We start from the raw sequence: 17,127 nt of genomic DNA, 5'->3' as shown, positions 1-17,127 counted from the left end.
GCGAGGAACTCCAACTTGTGCGCGGGGTACTTCGTCTCACTTTTGGTCAGACCCCTGCTCGCGAAGGCAATTACTCTCATTCGGCCCTCCTGCTCTTGATAAAGGGCGGCCCCAAGCCCAGTGGTGCTTGCGTCTGTGGTCAACACGTAGGGAAGGCTGGGATCCGCAAACCCAAGTACTGGGGCGGAAGTAAGCTTTTTAATTATGCTGTCGAACGCTTGCTGGCATTCCTGAGTCCATCGGTCCCCAAACTGCTCTTTAGGATCCCGGTATTCTATGTTTTTCTTTAGGCTTCGTCTCTTTTCTGCAGAGGGGGATATCCAATAGTAAGATCATTAAGAGGTCTTGCGATCTTTGAGAAGTCTTGGACAAACCTCCTGTAGTATCCTGCGAATCCAATGAAAGATTTGAGCTCTTTGAGGTTTCTCGGCCTTGGCCAGGTCTTGAGGGCTTCGATCTTGGTCGGATCCGTCTCAACGCCATTCTGAGACACTATATGGCCTAGGTATCGGACCGATGTCTGGAAGAACTTGCATTTCTTAGGAGAAAGCTTCAATCCGTATTCTCTTAAACGTTTTAGAACTTGCAGGAGTCGAGCTTCATGTTCTTCTAAGGTCTTGGAGAAGATTATAAGATCATCAATGAATACTAAGGCTTCTTTTCTGTTAAGATCACCCATGCACCGCTCCATTAATCTCTGAAATGTACTCGGCACATTTGTGACCCCTTGTGGCATTCTGTTGAATTCATAGAACCCTAAAGGACAAACAAATGCTGTTTTCTGTTTATCAGCCTCTTCCATCTCGATCTGATAGAAGCCTGATTTTAAGTCGAGGACTGAAAACCATTTAGAGCCAGATAGAACTGAGAAAGCTTCTTCCAAATTCGGCAGGGCATATGCATCTTTTATGGTCTGTGAATTCAACTTTCTGAAGTCAATACAGAGACGTACATCATTGTTCTTCTTCTTTACCACTACTATTGGAGAGGCAAAGGGGGATTCCGATTCTCTAATGATGCCTGCATCAAGGAGTTCTTTGAGGTGCCTTCTTACTGCATCAACATCTTGGGGATGGATAGGTCTAGCACGCTGCTTGAACGGCATGTTGTCACGAAGATTGATGTGATGTTTCACTTTATCCGTGTGGCCGTAATCCAAGTCATGCAGTGCAAATACGTCTGGCATGTGGTTCACTAGATCAGTTATCCTTTCCTTCCATTCACTTGATAAGGGGGAGTCACCGAAGTCAGGAATGATCTTAACTTGTGCAGGACTAACTCCTTTGTACACGGGAGCACTGACAGGGTTTCTTCCTTCAATTACACTTTGGACAGCATGCAGTTCAGCTAACACTGCTCTCGGAGGGATTGTTAAATCAACTTGCGTCTCATTTCTCAGCACTATCGGTATCTGGACATTGCGCTTCGGAGGTAGAGAATGCAAACAACTAGCCACTAGCAGCCCACCAGGCAAAGAAGATGACGCTGATGGCTCCACCATCACCAAGGTCTCTGACAGTGGCCCAACAATGTTGGCACATCCATTGAGGACTACGGTACTTCCAGCTGTGATCACGTCAGGCACGCCTCCTTTCACTTTTACTTGACCCAAAACACTCGTACTTGCTTGTTGCAGTCTTGCTTCTAGAACTCTTATCACAGCTCGATAACCGTGGAAATAGGGTTTAATTCTAGGCTTGGCTGCTTGTGCATGATCAGCATACAAGACATCCAAGGTGTTGGTGCCAATGAGGATTTGGGGCACGTGTGTCAGGTCTGGGACCACTAGGGCCAACGTCGGAACCTCAGCTTCTGTTCCCAGGAATTCCTGAGGAAACTTCAGAGTTAACTCCACATACCCCAGGTAGGGAACAGCCTGGCCATTTGCCCCTTCAACTTCCAACAGATGATTCAGTGGTTGCATTGAGTGTTGCGACAAGTGTCTATTATAGAAGGACAGAGGGATTGTCGTGACCTGGGATCCTGTGTCTAACAGGCAGTTTACTTCCTCCCCTTCGACTTTGACTCGCGCAGTGCATTTCATTCCGACCAGTCCAGCTGGTAACTTCAAGGAGTTCTTGATGTCTGCATGCTTGGTAAACACTAGTTGATGCTTAGGGCTTTGTTTCTTCTGCTCAGTCCCCGTCCGCCCTACGACAGAGACTGCTTTTAATTTAAAGGCACCGCTGTTGTTCCATTTTGAAGATCCCACTCAGCTTGTCTCTCTCTCAACTTTCGCCTCTTCTCCTCAACTCTAGATGGATTTGGTCCATTTTCACAGTTGATGGCTAGGTGACCATCATCTCCACAGCGAAAGCAATACCACGGCCGCGGGCGGTTAGATCTCATTTCAGCGCACTGTGGCCGCTCATTCTCCTTTCTGCTGACTTCGTTAAACGTGGATCTGCTCGGACTGCTCCTCAGATGAGGGGATCTTTCAGGATGGTTTCTTTGTGTACTAGGAGTGGCAACTTGAACTTTTAGCTCTGCTATCTGTTTTCTCAGCTCTTCAAGTTCATTTGTTTCAGCTCGCTCCTTCACTTTCTGATCAGCCGTTGTTCTGATGGCTGTGATTTGGCTTCGGAGAGCCGCAATCTCCTTCTTCAAGGCACCTACCTCGGACATTTCAGGGCATTGATTCTTACTTTTCTGCTTAGAGGCTTTCTGCTTTGCATTGCTAGGAGTTGAAGTCTCCGTAACATCCTCTTCAAATGTGCTGCAAGGATAAACAGACTGCTGGTGTGTCACTGTTTTCAGTTTAAGGGGAACTGATGGATGCTTGCTCATACCCAGATGCTTTCTCATTCTCTCCTCCTTTGATGTTTGCTTCTCTTCAGTAGTGCGGATGAGAATTGCTAATTTGGCAAAAGGAGGTGGGTCTGCTTTCCTCTTTTCAAGTTGTAGATCGACTATCAGGGCATTGTCCCAGCAGCCACGGCAAAACTGCTTTAGCAGACAACGGTCTCGTTCACTCTCGGCAATTCCTCCCCGCCTGATGGTAGCGCAGAGAATTACGTGCAATCTGTGGAGGTAGGCAGATGATCTTTCGCCAGGATTCTGCAGGGTGCTTATGAACTTAGCTAATAGTTTGTCTCCGTCCTCCACTGAACCGTAGACAGACTCTAGCAGACTAAGGCACTCTGACGGTGGAGCGTTCGGGTTCACATGTTTAATGATGTCTGAAGCAGGCGGTAGCAGGCTGTCAAAAATTTTCCGCACTTTGTGCGACTCAGGAAGAGATGGATCATTCAAGAGGTAGTCAACACTAGCACGCCAGGTGTCGAAATCAGGCTCATTACTTGGACGGGGAAGGCTTTAAGACGGAATGAAGCATTGTGAGGGGAAATGAATCGCTTGACCTTACAATGTGTTCCATCACTACTCTTTGGATACCTGGGGGTTGCACAGCAGACATGGGAAGTTTAACAGATATCGTCTCAGCAGAGCTGATATCAGCATCATTTGAACAGCGAGGTGACATTGCACCTAAAGTTGCTTTGACTGGGTTTTCGGGCTCTATTCTCAGGACAGGGGGTGAATTACATCTTTCCAGACGTTGGGGAGTGCTGGCTGCACGTGTCAAGAGATTTATCTCCAAGGGCCGATGTTCTAGACCAGGCACTGCCCCAAGTGACACATCATCTAAAGTTTTCATTCCACCCAACTTCATTGATTCTTGGAGTACATCTTGTGGGGGTTGTCTATCAGCACTAGCTGCTGCTTGTAATTCGTCGGGGCATTCAGCAATGGCACTACTAGTGGTGAGGGTGTAAACACTAGCCAGGGCGCGCACACGGAACACAGTGTCTGGGTCAGTGGGGCTCACTAGAGTTAGAGGCAGCTGGGGTTCAAGGTTGCACATAGCTGAATCGTGCGTAAACTCTACTACTGCATTATGATGAAAGTCAGAGTCTGGATCTTCAATCATTAATTTTCGTCAGACAGAGCCAAACCTCAAAAGGTATGTTTCTAGAACTTGATCCAACTCAGTCAGCGTGATGCCGCTAACAATGACTGCATTTTGCACGTTGACGTTTTCTCGTTCCACAACATCCATTTCTGCTCAATGCAATGTATAAGTTTATCTCAATAATTATTCACCTCAGTAGCTGCTGCGACCTCTCTCCTGGCTGGCTCGCCAAGAATGTGTAGCATACGACGTTTTTAGCGCGTCACACTAGCTTAGGGTTCAATATGGGCCAAAGATCAGAAGCCAGGAACGTCTACTGGAGAGAGGGTGAGATGCTACTGGTGAGTGAATAGACAAGACAATTAGATTTGATTTTAAAAAGAATTTATATTGATGGGTTTCCTTTTTTTTCTTTGTAGTTTGTTTAGAGTAATTATATTAATGGACAATCAATTAACAGCAGTCAAGAAATATTCTGTTTTCTCAAACAGTATCAAAAATATTAACAGTTCAACAGATTCAAATCAATGTTGACCAAAATAAAATAAATTCTCAAACAACAATACAATAGTGTGTGTTCCTTTCATATAAATTCACAATAAAATACTTTTCAATGAGCTTTACATTCAAAAACCCAATAATTCAAAAAGAGTTTGTAATAGGATGTTCACTCTGACTAAATTCCAGAAAATAGATGTAAATGACACTTTTTCTTCAAAACTCAACAGTAAATTCAACCATGAAATGTAAAAACACAAGAACAAATCAATTGATTCAATTGAACAATGCTTTGTGGATAAACGACTCAGTTGATCAAAGTTCGTGAATCTAATGATTCAGCTTCAAGAGCTGAACACTCGTTCTACCAGTTCCAACTCAAAAACAAAGTCTCTCCGTTTCAGATGCAAAAAAAATCAATTCTGTTCAAAGTATCGGGATCTTTTGTGTCCAAAAGAACAGGAAACAATGGAATTCTCCTACCAGTCGATGAATTCAAAATCACAGTTCAAAGGTCCGTGGGCAGCTCGCCATTTGTGCACATGTAATCGCGATCAACACAGATGATTCTCACCAGAGGATTACGTTCGGCACAAAACAGGTAATTCTCTCAGAAGATCTCAGAAGAAACATAGGGAAAGAAAAAAACCCAGCCAGAGCAAAATAGAACAATATTTTGTCAAAGATGATTAATCACAGGGCTTCAGCACTGAGATCCGCTCCAACTACACTTCTTCCAATTTCCACGTCTCTCTTCTCTCTTTTCGTCCGACGACAACACTTCAAGATGATGTCACGATTCTTTAAGTTTCGTTTCCAAGTGTACTCTATCACATTTCTCCTTAGATTAATGTTCAACGCTATGAGCTTCTAGACAAACGCTCCGTGCTGCGGTCTCGTGCAATCTTGTCTCTCTGTCTGTTCTGAAAGGTGCAGCAGCGCCGGCGCTGCAGGTGGGCGGGGCTTATAAATGCGCTGCTACCATTAGCTTGAACTTGTTCCATCCATTTGCTGTTCTACAAAGTTTCACTGGTATTAGTAGATGGTTAACAAACTATGAACAACTGATCTGTAAAGTGTGAGTTAATGTATTAGTTAAGTGTTAGTTATTAGCTTATGTATGTTATTGGGACGTTATTCTAAAGTTGCAACTATTCCTCATTTACTAACAGTTAATAAATGAAGAATAGTTACAACTTTAGAATAACGTCCCAATAACATATATAAACTATTAACTGATACTTAACAAGTCTTTAGTAAGTAATTTACTAACAGCTTGTTCATGATCTATTACTAATTTATTAGGTATAGTTATAAATCATTAAAATACAGTTAACAAGTCATTTATAACTTGTTAACTAACAGTTTGTAAGTTATCTATCTATAAGGCACAGTTATAAATAATTAACAAACTATTAACTGTTATTTAACAAGTCATTTATAACTCATTAACTAACAGTTTATTAATGATCTATTAACTAGTTATAACGGATAGTTATTATAAAGTGTTACTTTATTTTTATTTATTTTCTATGAGTGGACATGCAGTAGCTAATTTATGACCTAATTTCGCCAAACTAATGTAAAGGCTGTTCCAACAGCTGTGAATGATGAATACACACTCGAAATGAATTCAGTTGTTTTATTTTGAGAAAAACACAAATATAAAGAGTAAAATACACTCAAAGTATTAACGAAAACATAGGATATACAGCGAAATATGAGTGAAAGCATTCAAGACGTTCTGTGTTCACAATCATTATAAACAGATGTGCTATGCTAGCATAACATTAGCTACCAAACATTTCAGATAATTAAGGAAAGATATCATAATCACAGAGGTATAAATATTAACAAATGTACTTTAAATAGACGGTGGATAATGTTACTTAACCAATTTGACGCAGTTGTTGAACTTTTTTGGTATAACTGACGAGAAACGGAGAGAAATGCCGGACGCGTCCTCTTCTCTCAGTAGCTGTGTCCGCGGTTGCTATGGTAACTCTCAACCGCCACCAGTACTATTCACAACAACAATAATAATACAAAAAGGGTTTTAGCTACTTTACAGAGGAGCGTCTCGCTGCAGCCTGCGGTGGACATCCAACTCCGCCCACATCCAAGTGTTACGTCACAAGCCACGCCTACATCCAAATATGTCACATTCTAATTTATTTTGAAACAGGAAGAATTCTCCATAAGAAGATCGTTCGTATTGTTTGCCAACCGCTAAAAAGTTGTTGTTTGCCGCGTCGGTAAGTAAAAACAAGATTAGCCTGTCTTAAAACGTTGACAACTTTAGGAATGTGAGTCATGTGTGCATGTTCATAAACAACAGTTCATGTGTGTATTACTCAGATAGCAACAAATATATCAGAAGAATCAGTGCACTGTGTGTGTGTGTGTGTGTGTGTGTGTGTGTATGTACCTGGTATTCATCACGTTGTGGGGACCAAATGTCCCCACAAGGATAGGAATACCAGTAAATTTTGACCTTGTGGGGACATTTCTTAGGTCCCCATGAGGAAACGGGCTTATAAATCATGCACAATGAGTTTTTTTGATGAAGTAAAAGTGTGCACAATCTCCTGTGAGGGCTAGGTTTAGGTGTAGGGTAGGTGTAGGGCCATAGAAAGTACGGTTTGTACAGTATAAAAACCATTACGCCTATGGAATGTCCCCATAAAACATGTAAACCAGTGTGTGTGTGTGTGTGTGTGTCTGTGAGTGTCTGTGTGTGTGTGCATACATACCTGTGTGTACACAAACACAAATACATATATGCATACATGTATGTAGATAGATAGATAGATAGATAGATAGATAGATAGATAGATAGATAGATAGATAGATAGATAGATAGATAGATAGATAGATAGATAGATGTTCCGTGAATAATCTATCAGAGCAAGATATCTCTCATTGTAGCCTATGTGTGTGTGTATGTATGTATGTATGTGTACTGCATATCAGGAACTGTTTAACTGATCATTCAACTGTTCGTTTAACTGTACAGACTTTATGATAGTTGAAACATATCTTTTGTTAAACACTACCAGTCAAATATTCTTTTTTTTTTTAAAGAAGTCTGTTCTGCTCACCAAGTTTGCATTTATTTGATCCAGTATACAGAAAAAACAGTACAATTTTAAAAGTATTTTTACTATTTAAAATAACTGTTTTCTATTTGAAACCATTTTTTTAAATAAAATTTATTCCCGTGATTTAAAAGGTGATTTTTTAAAAAGGTGACTTTTGACTTTTATTTTATATATATATATATATATATATATATATATATATATATATATATATATATATATATATTCTAATTTGCTGCTCAAAAAATTAATAAAATAAAGGTTTCTTTGATTAATAGAAAGATCAGAAGAACAACATTTATCTGAAATTAAATATTTTGTAACATAAATGTCAATTTAAAGCATTGCTAAATAAACATTAATTTCTATAATTTCTTTCTATGGTATAGTGTATAATGTTACAAAAGCTCATTTTTATTTCAGATAAATGCAGATCTCTGGATCTTTCTATTCATCAAAGAATCCTGGAAAACATGCACTTCTTTAAATATTGATAATATTATGAATAATAACAATTAAAAAATTTCTTGAGCAGCAAATCATCATATTAGAATGATTTCTGAAGGATCACGTAACATTTAAGACTGCTGAAAATTCAGCTTTGCATCACACAAATAAATTACATTTTAAAATATATTAAAATACGAAATCAGCTCCGTATATTAGACACATTAAATATATTAGATTTAAATTGTGCCATTTTAGCCTAGACATGTTTTACAAAAACAAGAAAACGTGTATTAGTAAAATGAAGGACAATAACTACATATCCCCGAAACTGCCATAAATTGCTTCGACATACTTCCGGGTTTCCCCAGTACAAGGGATTGGGGAATCACGTATTTTTCAGTGGGCGTGGCTTTCGACGTCACGCTCAGACGTGGGCGGGGGTGTATCGGGGATGGGTGTGACTTCTGACATCACCCGTGGATGTGGGCGGGGTTGGATGTCCACCGCAGGCTGCAGCGTGCCCTACTTGACTTTACAGAGTTAAAGTACTTTATTTTATACATTTACAAACATATTTATGTGTTATAAATCGCAAGACTCACCTCAGAAAGACGAATTGTTCTGTAGACACAGTTGAAATCTAAAAAGAAGCTAAAAAGAAGTGCCTCTGACAAACGCGCTGTCCTGATTCTGTATCTGCGGCAGAAGATATGGTGTAGCCCAGCCTGTGTCATTATTTCAACGTTATCTTCAAAACTAGTTAAGAAATAAAAAGTTTCAAGTCTCAGAAAGTGTATCTTCCACTGATCTATATAATGACTGGATTGCTCATTGCGTTCTAAACTGCCGTTAGGCAGTGAAGCCACCGGAAGTGTTCGATCCGCCATCTAACTATTCCCTACCTGCAGAGAGCGCCATTGAGTCACATGTAAACTGCTGACCTAAAATCACCCGATTTGAAGCGTATCTTTCACACAGGATTAGTTTTTAGGATATGTGTATGCAAATTAATTTTTACTTAAGATGTTTTCTGGAATGTTTATGGTCTTTTCGGGCTGGATAAGCGATATATTGAAATCGTTCAGGTGGATGTGTCAGCTGCGCACTTGCAGAAACAGGTAACTGATCCAACACAAAATATATTTCTTTATGTACCTAATTATGCAGAAAATAATAAACATAACCATATACCTGGTATTAGTATCTGAAATTGATTCGATTATACAGTAAATAATACAATACAAGTCTCTGTTACTATATTGCTCGTTGTATTGAAATTCAAATCTTTGAAATAAAGCTTCATGTCTTTAAGTCCGTACCATTTGTAGTCAGCGGTATATTCTCAGAGTTATGGTGTGTAACGTTATTTTTAATTTGCCTGATTGAGGAACATCTATTTCAGACTTCAGATCAGCGAATTCTGTAATAATTTACTAACATTACCGTTTCCATCTGAGTAAAATGCTGTGTATGTTGAATTAATTATTAATTTAACGAACAAATCATTAACTGCTTAAAAAATGAATACTGTTAAGTATTGTTGAAACATGCAGTTAGTCTACTGTACGAATATAAACAACAAAATGACATAAACCGTGAATAACTGTACTAAGATCGTCCGATGTTTATGTTTATCTGATGTACCTGACTGCAAAGTTAGGCGATATGAACGTACATTTTTAAGAAGCAGAGGGAATTCCCAACATTAAACAAATAACCGTTTAAATGCTTAGGACGTTTGCATTGTGAAAATGTACAGTGAGACTTCAGATATAAAAACGTTGACTTGTTATGTGATGTTTTCTCAATAAAATCTTATAATTTCCTATTCATTCAATAGAATGTATGCGAATACTAGGGAATACTAATATGGCGGCGCGCTGGCTTCACTTTTATGACGTCATGAGCAATCCAGTTCTCTATTATAGATCAGTGGTATTTTTCTTTCTTGTGAACATCCTGTGCGCGCTGAGTTTCAGTTGTGGTGGAGGCGCGCACGTATGTCACTATATTATACGCTTTTTAAAATCACTTTCTTTATTAAACCTTTTCATTGTTAAATATATCAACAATAAATCCAAGCAGCATATAAACAAAATTATACTTATATAAATAAAAAAAATTAAAATAATTTTAAAAAAGCAAATTATTAACACAAATGTAATTAGTTTTATATCGCTCTTCGTTTTTAAAATGTTTTATGGATTGAAATAAAATTCTAAACCATACCATAAAACAAGGAGAAACGTTTACAAATCTACATTTGTGTATATATAAAACAACATCATATTGCACAGAAAATCTCTTTGTTTAGCACTATATATTTGTCACGGGTGAGTAAGGGAGGTCTGGGTCCAAAAGCAGGTGAATTGATTTAATAACAATAAACACAAATAAACAGAACAAAACAAAACCAAAAAGGCCAACACGGCTCAAAACTAAACATAAGAACTTAAACAGAAAATAAACAAGATCTAGAGCATAACTTGAGTCCGGGAATTCAGGAGCTAAAAAACAAACATGACACGAGACAATGCAGACATGAACGCAGAGTGAGTGGAGATGATACTTATAGTCCTGATAGTAATTGTGAACAGGTGTGGGTGATAAGTGCTAATGACAAACCAGACGTGATGAATCAGAGTGCAGTGCAGGACAGCGACCTCATGTGGCTGAGGGAAAACCCACAGCCCTGATCATGACAGTACCCCCTCTCTAGGGAACGGCTTCCAGACGTTCCCAAAACCAAAATTCTGGAGGGAGGAGGAACGGTGGAAGGTGCATCAGGGGGAGGGATGGCGGGCCAGGCCCATGCAGCGGAGTCACGTAAGCGGACCCCACCGCCAGAGGAACGCGAGCTGGCCTCGCCGCCAGCAGAACATCAGCGGACGCTGCCACCTGAGGAACGTGAGCTGGCCTCACTGCCAGAGGAACGTCAGCGGACGCCGCCAGAGGAACGTGAGCTGGCCTCGCCGCCTGAGGAACGTGAGCTGGCCTCGCCGCCAGAGGAACGTGAGCTGGCCTCGCCGCCAGAGGAACGTGAGCTGGCCTCGCCGCCAGAGGAACGTGAGCTGGCCTCGCCGCCAGAGGAACGTGAGCTGGCCTCGCCGCCAGAGGAACGTGAGCTGACACCGCCGCCAGAGGGACGTCAGCGGTCACCGCCGCGGCCGGAACAGAGAGAGCGGTCAACGCCGCATCTGGAGCAGAGAAAGCGGTCACCGCCGCGTCAGGAGCAGAGAGAGCGGTCACCGCCGCGTCAGGAGCAGAGAGAGCGGTCACCGCCGCGTCCAGAACAGAGAGAGCGGTCAACGCCGCATCTGGAGCAGAGAGAGCGGTCACCGCCGCATCTGGAGCAGAGAGAGCGGTCACCGCCGCGTCCGGAGCAGAGAGAGCGGTCACCGCCGCGTCCAGAACAGAGAGAGCTGTCAACGCCACATCTGGAGCAGAGAGAGCGGTCATCGCCGCGTCCGGAGCAGAGAGAGCGGCCACCGCCGCGTCAGGAGCAGAGAGAGCGGTCACCGCCGCGTCCGGAGCAGAGAGAGCGGTCACCGCCGCGTCAGGAGCAGAGAGAGCGGCCACCGCCGCGTCAGGAGCAGAGAGAGCGGTCACAGCCGCGTCCGGAACAGAGAGAGCGGTCAACGCCGCGTCCGGAACAGAGAGAGCGGCCACCGCCGCGTCCGGAATAGAGAGAGCGGTCACCGCCGCGTCCGGAACAGAGAGAGCGGTCACCGCCGCGTCTGGAGCAGAGAGAGCGGTCAACGCCGCGTCAGGAGCAGAGAGAGCGGCCACCGCCGCATCCGGAATAGAGAGAGCGGTCACCGCCACGTCTGGAGCAGAGAGAGCGGTCAACGCCGCGTCAGGAGCAGAGAGAGCGGTCAACGCCGCGTCAGGAGCAGAGAGAGCGGTCACCGCCGCGTCAGGAACAGAGAGAGCGGTCACCGCCACCTCCTCTGCAAAGCAGGGGCGCCTCCGCGCCGTCTCGGCACTGCGGGTGTCCATCGCCGCCAGGCAGGCGTAGATGAACTCGAACCGAGCTGCCGACGCCGCCTCAAAGGACATCCCCTCAGTGTCCGGAACCGAACAGGTGGTTGCTGCCCCCTCAAAAAAAATTCTCCCCGCTGGACCCATCATGGATGTCTGCATTCTGTCACGGGTGAGTAAGGGAGGTCTGGGTCCAAAAGCAGGTGAATTGATTTAATAACAATAAACACAAATAAACAGAACAAAACAAAACCAAAAAGGCCAACACGGCTCAAAACTAAACATAAGAACTTAAACAGAAAATAAACAAGATCTAGAGCATAACTTGAGTCCGGGAATTCAGGAGCTAAAAAACAAACATGACACGAGACAATGCAGACATGAACGCAGAGTGAGTGGAGATGATACTTATAGTCCTGATAGTAATTGTGAACAGGTGTGGGTGATAAGTGCTAATGACAAACCAGACGTGATGAATCAGAGTGCAGTGCAGGACAGCGACCTCATGTGGCTGAGGGAAAACCCACAGCCCTGATCATGACAATATTCAGCAGTCATCCATATTCTGACTTGGTGAAAAGAACATTTTATCTTAAATCAGAGCATATAAAGAATGTGTAAATGATTGTCATGAAATTACGTGCATGCCACGTTGCAGTTACGTTGCCAGTAAGTCATGAAGTTACTAATAGAATACGTATCTGGGACGTCCTAAGTTATATTACGACGTTAGGAGGACGTACTGACGACGTTGTGAGTTGGTAATTTGATGGTAATAAAGTTATGGGCATGCGACGTCGTAGTAACGTTGCCAATTGGTAAGTCATGAAATGACCAAAAATGACCAACACATTACGTAACTGTTACGTCGTGTGTTAGCAGGGTATTTGATTTTGAAGAAAAGGGGATGTAGTGATTACTGTTATTGTCCTCTAGATGGAAGTAGTGCTAAACGAGATTTAAGAGTAACAGGTTAGAACACGGGGGTAGAAGAGAGCCTACGCGGTGGAATATGTTTTGAGTGTTGACGAATAAAGAGGCTACACGACAGTTAATAAATTTAATTCCAAGAGTGTTTATTCAACAAACACCACAGCTACGCCAGTATGTTTCCATCCAAAGTTATTAAACTTATGCGCAACATTAGAATATGCATAAAACATTTCTAAATAAAGCACTGTTACCATCCAGTGAGTTAAAGAAAACAAACTTGTCACTTCCTAATTAACTTGCGCTAAATATCATTAAGAAAAATTAGTTGCAGTACGAAAAAGTACTGTAGGCTATATCCTATGGTCATTCAAGTATCCAAGCTAAACGTTCAGTATCAGTGCACTGGATCAGCGCATTCAAAGTGCCTGAAATTTCTTAATATTAATCAAACAGCTACAACAAGGAAATCACTCGCTGCTCTTTATTGAATAGCTTTTGTAACGTTAATAAAGATTAAGCTTTAAAATATGCAATGCTTTTTTACATTTGATTATTTTATTCAGTTTCTGTACCTAAAAAGTAATGGACCTACCTAAAAAGAACTAAAAGTATGTTTATTTGTGTCTTTACTCAGTTGTATTTATTTGTACTGTTGCTTGTAGTTAGATTATTCTTCTTTATTTTTAGTTTCCCCCCCCCCAAAACATATTATATGTACCGAGCCGTACTCTAAAACTGTGATACAAACCGAACCGTGAGTAAGTTGAACCGTTGCACCCCTAATACATACATAATATATAGTATATAACATAAAAAAATCAGTTTGCCATTTGTTGTTCATATAAGAATTTATTATTACACTTGTTTAGCCCCCCCCCCCCCCATTCCTTCGACACGTCTTTTAATAAAACTTATTAACGTTTTACATCTATTATACACACTTATACCAATCAAAATGTTTTATATTTAATAACACATAAAATAATCCAGTAACGCATGACTTGAATACACCATACAGAGTGGCTTTAAAGGCAAAACAGGAAACTCGTAACTATTCATGTATGCTCCGCCTAGTGACACCAAATACCTCAATATCTCAGACACAGAATATTTCAGATCACCTGCTCTGTCCATAAAACACGTATATTATCGATACGTTTCCGCGTTGAAAGAGTGTTATGTGGCATGCGGAATATTTTCTGGGATCTGGCAATTCATAACGGGCCGCTATCATCAACAATGAAAGTGAAAGTACATGTACAGACTTGTTGTCGCTATTATAAACAGACACAATCGATGATCTGCAATACAAGAATGTCTTTACAGCTTTAATACAATCGTTTATGAATGCTAAAACAATAATATGTGTGCAGCTACCTGATTGGAATGTGAGTCGGTATGTATATGATGTGTGTTTCGTGCTGATTGACTTTAAAGAGCATTTGACTGAAGGCAGCTCGTAATCTATTTCTCCATCTTTCATTCAGCTGAAATATACTGTATATATGCACCATTATTTGTAATGCAAGAACGCACGAGGCTTTCGGTGTCCTTTGATTCCAGTTATTAAGCTGTTCAAAAACAGTATGTTATGCTGCTTGATATCACACTCTTTATACACTTATTTGAAGCACACATCGTTTTTTCCGTTCTTATTGTCTGTTATGCTTTTAGTAATTTAACTGTAGTGACTGATGCATCTAAAGTTTCACACATTGACAGAAAATAACTTGCTTCCAAAAAAAAGGTGGCTGTTTGATTAGCTTAGTTCTTGTGATTGTTTGTTTCTTCTGATCAGATCCATCATGGAGGAAACTCAAACATCTGGAGATAAAGATTTTTTTACAGGATGCAGGTACTTTGAGAAGCACATTACATAACCAGTTATGTTATAGAAGAGATGGCTGTCTAGAAAAAAAAGTGTTTTAGAGTTTAATATTTGTTGAAAACAACTATACCATAAAGCCCACATACCCACCAAACACAGAGACGTCCAAAAGACGTAATTTTGACGTCTTTGCCATACGTTCAGAATACGTCCACTGAGAAGCCAGAATGAAAGTTTTGCGACGTCTGTTTTAGACGTCTTTTAAGTGTGCAGGAATGACGTCCAAGTGACATGAATATTGAACGTTCAGAAGACGTCCACTGAGAATTCAAAATGCAAGATTTTGCCATGTCTGTTTTAGACGTCTTGTAAGTGTGCAGTAATGACGTCCAAGTGAGATAAATATTGAACGTTCAGAAGACGTCCACTGAGAATCCAGAATGAAAGTTTTTGCGACGTCTGTTCTTGACGTCTTTTAAGTGTGCAATAATGACGTCCAAAATACATAAAAAGTGAACATTCATAAGATGTCTTTTTAAACATGTTTTTATTGCTGACCAAGCCACATCATTAGTTTAAAATGACAAGAGATTACTTAATGTTTAATGAGTTTTTCAGCAAAATATTAACATATTTACAAGCTGATATAAATACATTGTAATAGCTAAACTCAAAGTCCACTACACTGGAAATAAACAAAAATGCCTTACAGTACTCATTCAAAAGTCCTCAGTTATTTTCCATCAAATCTAATTAAAGAAACTAAACAAATAACAAATGACATGAGATTACTTAAGACAAGAGGAAACTTAAGTTCTTCAGCAAAAAAAAAAAAAAAAACACAAGCTGAGAGAGGTCTGACATGGGGGGAGGGGAGGGACTGTAAAGTCATGCAACAGTCCTTAGTTAGTGTCCCTGTGTGCCATCCATCTCCATTCCTCCCCGGGGCATGTTTGAGATGTTCTGAGGCATGATGCTTTATTGTCGCCTCTGTAACTTCTTTGTTCCATGTCATGACTGCAGCTGCAAGAGTAGAACGAAAACAAAAATTACAAACGTAAAGAAAACCAGTGTACATTACACTGCAGTATGAATGTTCAGTTAGTATTTTTTATGTGAAAACATTAAGATCTGTTAAAATCTCTCCTGTCAAGAAATCAAATAAACAGGAAGCACTATGCAGAATGCAAATACTGCAAAATAGCAATAGGAGGAGGCTGGCACAACATCCAATTTCTCTCAATAACTCACAGATTTTTAGACTTGTCTAATGTTCCATTTTTTTCGCTGACCCAAGTTAATCATTCTATATAACAGACCTGTACAGACCTTTATATGTAACTTAACTCACAGAAAAATCACAGGAAAATCTTATATGAGTGAGTTGGTGTTAAAATTACATGGTTAAAACGGAGAAAATGCTGAGTACCCTTAATTGCTTCATAAGTTTTAGTCGTCTCCAGAGGAAGATTCTGCTTCTTTCCCTTCCCCTTCATATTGAATTTTGCCATCAACTGGTTGGTAAAGAGCCTAAAAAATAAATGCACCATTTAAATTAACATTAAATGGATAGTTCACCCAAAAATTATACGATTCTCATAGTTTTTCGTCTTCAATAGTTTGAAAGGAGTTTATTTCTTCTTCTGAACATGACGGTTATTTTGAAGAATGTAGGTAATCAAACAGTTGCTGGTCCTTAGTGATTTCCTTAGTTTTTTTTTTGTTTTTTTTTAGTTTTTGTTTTTGTCAATGTGGACCAGCAACTGTTTGGTTACCCACACTTAAAGTATAAATATATTTTATTTCTTCACCACAAAAAAGGGCAAACTGTGAGAAGAAATGTAACAGGATTGTCAAGTTCTGTGTGTTGGGATACTGTTGCAAATACCTGTCAAGAACTTTGTGGACACAATCCCTCACTTCTTTCCCTCCAATTCTTGCAAGTTGCAACACCTTTAAAGAGAGGGGAATAATATATTCCTGTCATGTTAGAAAACATTAGACTCTTACTGGCTTCACTGATATATGACAGAGGAATATTGATAAATAAAACAGAGCTTAAGATTAGACCACTTCCAGAGTGTGTCTTGAAAATCATACCAGGGACATTTGGCCTACTGTAACACTTTTGTTCGTTCCCCTGTTTGTTTGTCCTGCTTTCCCTCTGGACTTTTAATTGAACTTCATCTCCCACGATCCCTTGTATTGCTTCCCACCATCTTGGATTTGCCCCACAACTGTTTGCAATCCCCAGTTCATTTGTCCTGCACCTGATCCCTATTATCCTCCACTATTTAAGTCTGTCTGTTTGTTCAGTTATTGGTCGGTTAGAGTTGTGAATCTTGTTGTCATTTTTATGTGGGTGTTTCTGTTGATGTATATTGTTTGATTAACCTGTTTTGTTCCATTGGACTTATTAAATCATC

General features: G+C 40.6%; 1 long non-coding RNA gene across 1 annotated transcript; it reads right to left on the bottom strand.

Moving 5' to 3' along the window:
* Positions 1 to 15,615: 15,615 nt before the first annotated feature.
* LOC141334011 (uncharacterized) lies at positions 15,616 to 16,655 on the bottom strand. Its single transcript, XR_012355454.1, has 3 exons — positions 16,590 to 16,655; positions 16,131 to 16,231; positions 15,616 to 15,724 (listed from the first exon to the last, which is right to left on the bottom strand). It is a non-coding gene; the product is annotated as an uncharacterized lncRNA (long non-coding RNA).
* Between the last annotated feature and the right edge of the window lie 472 nt (positions 16,656 to 17,127).

This window comes from Garra rufa, chromosome 4 (genome assembly GCF_049309525.1).
Source record: "Garra rufa chromosome 4, GarRuf1.0, whole genome shotgun sequence".
In the NCBI taxonomy this organism is placed as follows: domain Eukaryota; kingdom Metazoa; phylum Chordata; class Actinopteri; order Cypriniformes; family Cyprinidae; genus Garra; species Garra rufa.
This window is presented reverse-complemented; position numbering and strand designations above follow the sequence as displayed.